Source organism: Cyprinodon variegatus, unplaced genomic scaffold (genome assembly GCF_000732505.1).
Source record: "Cyprinodon variegatus isolate N-32 unplaced genomic scaffold, C_variegatus-1.0 Scaffold736, whole genome shotgun sequence".
Lineage (NCBI taxonomy): Eukaryota > Metazoa > Chordata > Actinopteri > Cyprinodontiformes > Cyprinodontidae > Cyprinodon > Cyprinodon variegatus.
The window spans coordinates 159,773-169,184 of NW_015151189.1; the positions used below are offsets into that span (position 1 = coordinate 159,773).

Here is a 9,412-nt window from a genome sequence, read left to right on the forward strand (position 1 = left end):
GATTGCATGACACTGGTGATGGGGATGCCATACAGATTCATGTCAAAAATACCGAACTATCCCTTTAAGTGTAAAAGTATGACATGGAAATAGAAAGGGATGGAATAGGGTACATATTTACTTGCAAAGGCCCTGGCTAAAATGAAACCATGAACACTGTGTGCATAATTATTAGGCAAGTCAAATTTTAGACCATGAAATCATTTTTATGCATTTTTCTTCCAACTTCAAGCTCAATGAACGTGAAAGTTTGTTGTATATAAACAAATCAGCTGTATTGGTGTAAACATGGAGGGTGGGGCCTAAGGAAACCAACACCCTACCTCAAGGCGTGCATGATTATTAGGCAACCTCTTTCCGTCAGATAAAGTATGCCAAAGAACATATTTAAGTGTTTGAAAAATCAAAAATCTTGATAAAAAAAAAAAAAAAAAAACTTTTAGAGGGCTGCAGAACTCTTGAAATTACCATGATATTGGAGTGTAATCAAATACCCATCAAACATTTTGGAAAAAAATAAAAAAAACATAAAACAAATTTACTATTAATAATAGTAGGTACAGAGCTCCACTTCACATGAGGGAGCCTGAGGATGGGGAACTCCACAGTGATTTACATTACATTCAGTCATTCATTCACACACTGATGGTGGTAAGCTGAGCTGTAGCTGGTGAAATAAAAACTTAGAAACATAGCTTATTTGAGACCATGTGTTGGCTTGTGGCCTTCAGGGTAAAGCTCAGCTGTAGCCACAGCTGCCCTAGGGCACACCGACAGGCTGCTGCAAACAAGTCCCGCTGGACCCTTTGACCACCATCATTAGGGAATGAAGTGTCTTACGGGTTTGAACCAACAACCCTCTGGTTGCAGGACAAACCCTTGCCTCCTAAGCCACATCATATATAAATACAAAGTTCCTGTCCTAAGTTGCAGCACTTAAAAACTCAGTTTTCCAGTTGTTTGTGTACTTGAGAGAAATGTTTGCAGAGCAGGAGAGAAGACAAGTTCATTTGCAGAGACAGAACTTGCAGATGTCCAGCAGACAGCTAAACCAATATGCCAGCTGGTTTGTAACACAAAACCATCTGGAAGGTCCCCAAACAGAAACTGTTTGCATGGCAGAAATTTACACACTGATTCTGCGTTAAATGAAACACCTGTCAGCGTAGTCAGCTAATTTTAACTAATTAGATCAATGAAGCATTTAAACAGAGCTAGTCATTTAAAGGCAGGTGCAAGGACGGTTATCTCTGCTCTATTCTTTTATAAAAGGAACCAAAGAAGTGAAGGAAATACTATTTGGTTTAAATGTCTGTATTCTGGACAAAAACATTAACAATAAGAGCAAAACAATACATTTTATCTGTTTCTTTACAAACAAATAAAAGTAGATGAAGTATGATAATAGATTCCTATTAAAGGAGAATGTTTTCCTCCTCTGACTATTCATTCCTGCTTTAGAATGATGGATATTTAGACACTGATGGGTAAAAACAACTTGGCAGTGTGTTACCACACATCTATGCACTCCTTTCCAGCAAAAAAAATCCTGCTTTCATTTGGTTACATGATCATAATTAAAAGTAATGGAAAAGTCACACGTTTTTTTTTTTTGTTTGTTTGTTTTTAAACATGATTTCTTGTGAATGCTAGACTTTCATGACAATAATAAAAAGGCACTCTGTATCTAAAACAAAAGCCTCTGAAGGCCATTACACTTGCACAAGCAGAAAGAGCAGGAGCTCAATTATCATTATTTTTATTTTTTTTCACTGTGCAGCTTCATAGTCCCATTCCTAGTAAACAACATGTCAATATCTGAATCACAGGAACTCTGTTAAAGACACAGATGGTTTCCATGAATTTGGACAATTAAGATGAAAACTAATTAGTGAGCTTCAGCTCTGACTGTTTTCAGAATATTTAGACTAAGAACAGTCAGTGAGGGTTGTGCAGCAACCATTAAGTACAGTTCGGTACGTACTGGTGTTTCATAATAAATGGGTAAGCTCACAGACTGACAATACAAAGACCACTTAAAAATGAGTTATTATCCAGTTAGAATGTATATGTATATATAAAATTTAGATAACCCTGAAACTGTTTTGATATGTGGACTTTGCAGTGTATGAGGTGTCCTTAAATGCACCATGAAAACAAAGATGTTTGGAGCTCACCCCTGGTAAAAGGGACCAATAACGATAGTATCTGCTGGGCTGCAAGGTTTAAATAGTTCTGAGACTTTTATTTATTGATTTTCAATTCTATTGTAGTTTTAATTCATTACTAGTATTGGTTAGCTAGTTGAGTTTTTCTTTTTTGAAAATGCTTCGAATCAGTTTAGATTTTATTAGTTTCCGTTATAGTTTCAGTCTTTTATGTAACGTGACTTACTTAGCGGGGCTAGACTAAAAATTAAACAAGTAAATAAAATAAATAAATTTGTAGATACGGACAGACCACAGCAGCAACACAAATGACCTGACTGCTGAACTGCCATCTGCTGACATAATGCAATATGGCGAAAAGAGGAAAAAAAACAGCAACGGGAAAATAGACCCCATATTGATTTATTATGATAAAGACAGACTGAAAACTTAGCACATTCTCTCTTAAGAATTAGTTAGTTTTAATTATTTTTGTAAACTACTATTACAGTTTCAGTACTATTCGTTTTTTGCAAGTCCTACTTTTTATTTATATTGCAGTTAACAAAAATTTTTTTAAATTAGGTTTTCTTCATTCCCTTAGTTTTAGTTAACGATAATAACCTTGGCATGTTGTCATTATTTTCCATCAGCAGCGTTTTGGACTGACTGGACTCTGCAACCAGTTGGATTTGGATGCTCTGATTTTTTCCGTACTATCATTAGTGATCATTGATTTTTACATTCAGCCTGACGTAGTTTGAGGTGAGTAAGCAAACCAACTCTTGAAAAAGCAAAATGAACAGAAAGTTTTGATTCAGTCCACCTTTTTTTCTCAACAATCACCTCAAGGAAAACCTTAACATTTTCAAATAAGTTTGGTGAAAGATGGGTTTTCTTTTCCTGTTGGTTCTTAAAATTGTGCTACCAAACATTACTTCTGCACTAAAACATTATGCAACAAATACACAACCCTATATTTGTCTGTAATTACCAAAGACAGATGGCTGTACCAAATATTTTCGGTATAGATTATGTCAAATCTACTGCATCAAATATCTTCAAAAAAAAAAAAAAAAAAAGAAAAGAAATAATGCACTTCTTTAACATTTCAACATCCCTAATTTGTCACAAGAATTGTTTCTTTGTGAAGCAAAACTGAATTCAAATGGGGTCTTTTTTTCATCCTGTACATGTTGATTAGGCAAAGGGAAAAGAAGGAGCACTAAAATGAGAAGAGGAAGTTCTGAAAATAAGTTAATGGAAATCTGACGGAGGATGAGAAGGGAGCATGGGGTAAAAGAGTAAAATATTGGACATGTCAGGAGGTTCCTGATGTTGGGGTGAAGGTGGTATTACCGTTCCCAGGGGGTATAGTAATTGGATGAGAGCAGGGAATTACAGTTTGACACCATCACAGCTCTCACCTCAGCTGAACCCCATTATGCACCCTGTACAGAATCCATTACACCCTTTTTGACACTATTTGCTCTCACATGCCAAACTCTGTCAGGGGAGTTTAAAGTGACTTTTTAATTAACCACAAAGTTGACCAACAGGCCCCTCTAAAACAGTCCTTCACATCAAGCCTCCATCTGTTCCACTTTCTTAAGTCCTCAGCAAAACAATCCAGGTGACAAAGTCACTAATTGTTACCCTGTTGAAGCTGTGCAGAATATATCCTATTGATTTTATTTCACTGGCTCATTCGCCTTTATCCAGTGAGTCACCCAATCTGAGGCCGATCTCCACATACACAGCCATGCATGCATAATACCAGCAGACATTATGTCCGACAGGATCCCTAAATCCACTTATTTCCCATTCATCAGGAGGAAACTGGCCGTTATTGCTGTCGGACTTGGCCGAGCTATTCACCAGATTGAGACTAAATGAGGGGCTGTTTGTTTACTGACAACACTCTGCAGGGTCTTTAAGCTAAACCACTCAGATCTAATTGAATGTGGTGCAAATCCCTGCTCACGACGTGAAAAGAATTCTTATTATAATCGTGTAAAAACCAAAAGCATTCACTCCCTATGATTATATTAAACATGAGAGGATCCTCCTAAGGTAATTAACACACCTGCAAGGTTTAAACTTTCTTATTCAATCACAAGTTCAGCTGTATCAAAACAACCCATCTTGCCTCAATAAAAGCATCAAAGCCGATCACCGTGCCATCATCAACCATATTTCCTTGTAAATTAGTAAAATTTCTTACTGCAATCTTATCTCAGTTCTGAATTTTTTCATATTGTTTACTAATTAAAAGTATAGCGGAAGATTTTCGCGAATTTTTGAAAAGACTTGCCCTCTCTACTTAAAAAAAAAAAAAGCACATGCACAATCCTGTACACACTCCCAAGATGGAACGCCTATTAAATGCGTATGAGCGTGCATGAGCCCGTTTCTCCAAATGCACGCTCTGTTTAAAAGTTGCTGCTTGCATTGCTCATACAAGCTTACTTAAGGGGAGTGTTGGCCTAGTGGTTAGAGCAGTGCGCTTGTGCTCTGATGGTTGCAAATATCCAGTTCAATCCCCACAGCCTCGACTCTGGGTCCCTGAGCAAGACCCTTAACCCCACACTGCTCCCCCGAGGCTGCAAAATGGCAGCCCACTGCTAAGCACGGCTAAGCAGAGTTAAATTTCTCCAATTTGAGATCACTAAAGTTAAATTATATACTTTCCAAAAGAAGATTTGAAATGTTTCCGCTGTAAGACTCACCACCAGTAAGTGAAAAGTAATTTACAACAAAGAACCGCGGTGAGAAAGGTGAGCTTCAATGACTGTAAAATCGTAGCTCATTACACATATACACCTGAAAGTAGACATGCACAGAAAAAGACAGCTAATTGGGGACAAGCACGAAGGACAGCCTTACGTAAAGATATCATCAGAATGATTGACAATTAGGAGGACCACTTATTTTGATGATCCACTTGGAAAAACAAAATCCTCCACTACATCTTTAAATGTAAAAAACAAAATGATTATTTTGTGCAGGAAAAACCTCCAAATTCTATTATGAGGTCAATATAATCTGAGGAAAGACCTTATGTGAAAACGTCAAAATTTGCACTTTTTTCACTTTGCTCCAGGGAAATATTAGTGCAAGCTGCTAGAGTTAAATGTCAGCATTTTGAAACTTATTGAGGTGGGGTTACTTTTTCCCATCCTAGGTTCATTAAAAAAATGTCACCTTGGTGCTTGGGGCAAGGTGTTTTTTTTTTTTTTTTTTACCTGAAAAGTCATTAGCATATAGCAAAAAAAACACGTTTAAACACATCTTAAACTGAGCGACAGCCACACCATGCTGCTTAATGAGTACAAGACTGCAGGTTTATGGGAAATCTGGGCTGCAGGGGATGAAACAAGATGACCCATGTATCTGGAAATGAAATAGAAATGATTTAGTGCCATGCATTCATACCTCTTTTGTGTTTCATCATGTGACAGAAGTGCCCCCCCCCTTAAATTTTTATTAATTTTACAAATAAAACTCTAAACCACCAGCCCCCACTTAAAAAACATAGCATTGATGGCAGTGTGCTGGCCATCTCTAAGCTGCCTTTTATTTGTAAACTCTTAGAAAGTTGTTTACACTCAGCTTAAGTCGTTTTTAGATGAACATGTTGTCCTGGAGACGTTTCAGTCTGCTTGTAAATGTAGGCTTAGCAATGAATCAGCTTTGTTAAGAGTTTTTAACGACATCCTCTTGGCAAATGACTCTGGTGACCATGTTATTGTTGTTCTGTTAGAATTGACAGCAGCCTTTGGTACTGTGGACCACAACACTCTAATCTCTCGGGGAAACCAGCTTGTTGGCATTCGTGGTAGTGCACTGGACTGGTTTAAGTCTTATCTTTCCAATAGAAGTGTGAGCGTCAGCTTTGGGAACTACAAATCTAGCTCTGCTCCTCTTTCTTATGGGGTTCTACAGGGTTTAGTGATAGGATCCCTTCTCTTCTCGTTGTACTTCCTGCCTGTTCGGTCGATTCTAAAAAGACACGGCATCTCTAATCATTTTTATGCTGATGATAGTCAGATATATGTGCCTATTAAAAAGAAAAATGCCTTCTCCCTTGCACTGCTACTGGCATGCTTTAAGGACATTAAAGCAGGGGTCTCAAACTCAATTTACTTGGGGGCCACGGGAGGCAGAGTCGGGGTGAGGCTGGGCCGCATCAGGTTTCCACAAGAAAACCTTTAAAAAATACTAATCTTCTCTTATTTTTATTTTTTAACACAAAATAAGATGAAAAAAATAAACAAATAAGGAGAAAATAAAGAAATTAAAAAGAAAATCAATCAATCAGTAATAAGTAAATAAAATAATAATTATTATAATAATTAGGATTCAAATCTCTGTATTAACAGTTCTTTAAGCTTCTTCTGAACACGGATTGTCCTGAACATAAGTGGAACATTGAAGAACATGAACTGTTCTTCTGAACATGGCCTCTCTTGCCTACATCTTGCTGCTAGAGACCTGGCAGCGCTTCCTCTCACATAGCTGAGCCACATTTGGCTTGAGGGAGGAAGCAGTTGAGACCCTCAATATGGCTTGAAGATGATCATCAATCAGTCTGGACCTGTACTTGGACTTATTGAAGTTCAAGGTGGAAAAGAGCTTTTGGTCGGGACCAGGTTTGATGAATGAAACCTCGAGTCTTTGTCTCTGCCCTCTTCCACGGGCACAGACGGGAAATCACTCCCTCTTTCACTCGATCAGCGGGCCAGTTTTGCCGTAGAATTCCGCCGTCTTTGATTTAAAAAAATATTTTTCATCACTTTTCAATATTATTATTATTATTATCATATAACATGGCATGTCCTTTTGATGAGGATCCCATTGATAAAAGTGCAGCATTAATCCACAGAGAACTGAATATCGCGAGCGGATCATTAGACCCCGCGTAGATGAATTATATCCCGATTCCTGACAGCAGCAATTAAAAACCTTTTTTTGGAACTGTTGTGAACGCAGCGAGCTGGGACGAATGTCCGCGTGTGTCCAATAGAAAGGAGGCAGCCAGCCAGGAACGGACAAAAACGCTCCATAGCAACGCTGCTGTAACTTTCACTCACTGAGAAATGTTTCTGTTGAACAGGGGAAAATATGATTTATGTTTTTTTTTCATTTAAATGTTAGTTTTATGCTTTGCATGTTTGGAGTGGAAAATATGATTTGTTTTTCTCTGTATTTTCTTCTTGAGCTCTGCATGTTTTGATGTTTGTTTATATGATTGTTTTCCTTTATTTTAGACTTTTGAATTTTTCCTGTATGTTGGGGTGTTTTGGTTTGTTTTTACCTTGTGACAATCCATGCGCACTGGACTGAAGTGGTTGTCTGGGGAGGCGGAGTGCATTAATTGCGCTGTGTAATTGCTGCGCTCAGGTGTGAGCAGCCCTGGGCTGATTAAAGCCCACATATAAGGAGTCTGAATGAATGGAGGAGCAGGAACTGAATCTGCAGGTGACAGAGACGGACGCGCTGCCGGGGGAGAGGCAGGCGGGATCCATGCGCCAGGCACATCACCGGAGGGTGCACAGATGGCCCAGTAAGGAGTATTAGAGCACAGGAGGAACCACTGCCCGCGCCTGTAAGTAGCGCTTCCCCTCGCTTAAAGCATAAACGGGAACATATTTTCCGACGGGGTTTTGGCGCGTGGATGCTGGCGTTCTCCCTGCTTCCCTTTTAGCTGGATCGGCCTGGAAAGGGCTGTGGCACACCAGAGAGTGGAACAGTGCTGGAGGCTGCAGAGTCAGCTGTGGATCAGTCAGAGGGCGCGCTGCAGACAGATCGCCCGCACCAGAAGAAGCATGACAAGCGGAGTCCAACTTCCAGCCTGTGATTTTTAAGTAAAACTCTTGAATTTTAGGTTTTATCAGGAAAAAGAAAAGGACTGTTTTATCATGCCACTTTTGCGGTGGCTTTTTGTATAAATAAAACACTTGAACTTAAGTGCTTCACGGTTTGGGTCTTTGAGTTGCTTGCTCCCCCTTGTGTCAACGAGTGAGTGTGGGGCCATACTGGCCACATTTCTCTGCTTGCATCAAGCCGATGTCCCACCCTCAAGAGCCATACACCACTGTGATTGGCCGGTTTGTTCAGCTCCGCACAAAACTCTGTACACTGCCGTTCATATCAAACTCGCGGGCCGCACTAACATTAAACTTAAATAACAAGGCGGGGGGCCACAGACTCGTGGCCCGCGGGCCGCGAGTTTGAGACCGATGCATTAAAGCCTGGTTGGCTCTTTTTATATCTGGAGTCATGGTGTTTGGGCCCAGTGACTTTTGTGAATCCCCCTCTCCCCCATTGACTTTTGTGTTTTCACTCTTTTTTTTTCAAAGCCTGTCGTCTCAAATTTGGGTTTAAGATGGACAGAGATTTTGAATTGGATCGGAGCTGGCCAAGGTCAAACCTTTTCTGCACAGCAGCACTTTAAAACCGTAATCCATGCCTTTTTTTTTTTTTTTTACATCTCGGCTGGACTACTATAACGCACTTTATATTGGGCTGAGCCAGTCCTCCCTCGCACGTCTCCAGTTGGTGCAAAATGCAGCCACACGGCTTTTAACCGGAGTATGTAGGAGGGAGCACATAACTCCCGTCCTGGCCTCCCTCCATTGGCTGCCCATGCATTTTAGAGTTAATTTTAAGATTTCTATTTATTTTTTTTCCCTACATCTTTACATGTCTTGGCCCCTCCTGACCTCTCTGAGTTTCTCCACCCCTATGCTCCCACTCTGTGCCTCAGGTCAGCTAAATTGTGGAACGAGCTCCCCCTCTTTATTAGACAATCCTCCTCACCATATATTTTTAAAACTCGTCTTAAATCTGTTTTTATTCTTTGGATTTTAACACGGCTGTTTTTTATGTATTTTAATTAATTGTTTTATTTTATTTGTTTTATTCCGTTAAACTTCCATGTTTGTTTTATACAATTTTAACTTTACCTGATATGTACAGCACTTTGTGGCAGCTGTGGTTGTTTTAAAGGGCTTTATAAATAAACCACCAACCATCTTATGCTCAAATATATATTTATATCTCCTTTATGGAAGAATAACAAGCAGAAAGCTTGGGAACAAAAGGAGTTTGTGGTAGAAGGTTAACAGCGTATCCGTTTCCCTGATCACACCACCTCAGTAGAACATTGTGGTGGCAGCATCATTATTTCTTCAGCAGGGAAAGAGAAACAGATCAGGATTAATAAGGAAGGTGGATGCAACAAGATGCAGGAGAGATCTGTT

General features: G+C 39.4%; 1 protein-coding gene across 1 annotated transcript in view; it reads right to left on the reverse strand.

Moving 5' to 3' along the window:
• Positions 1–9,412, reverse strand: part of qtrtd1 (queuine tRNA-ribosyltransferase domain containing 1) — a 19,673-nt gene that overhangs the window by 2,475 nt on the left and 7,786 nt on the right. The gene's annotated exons all lie outside the window — the stretch shown is intronic.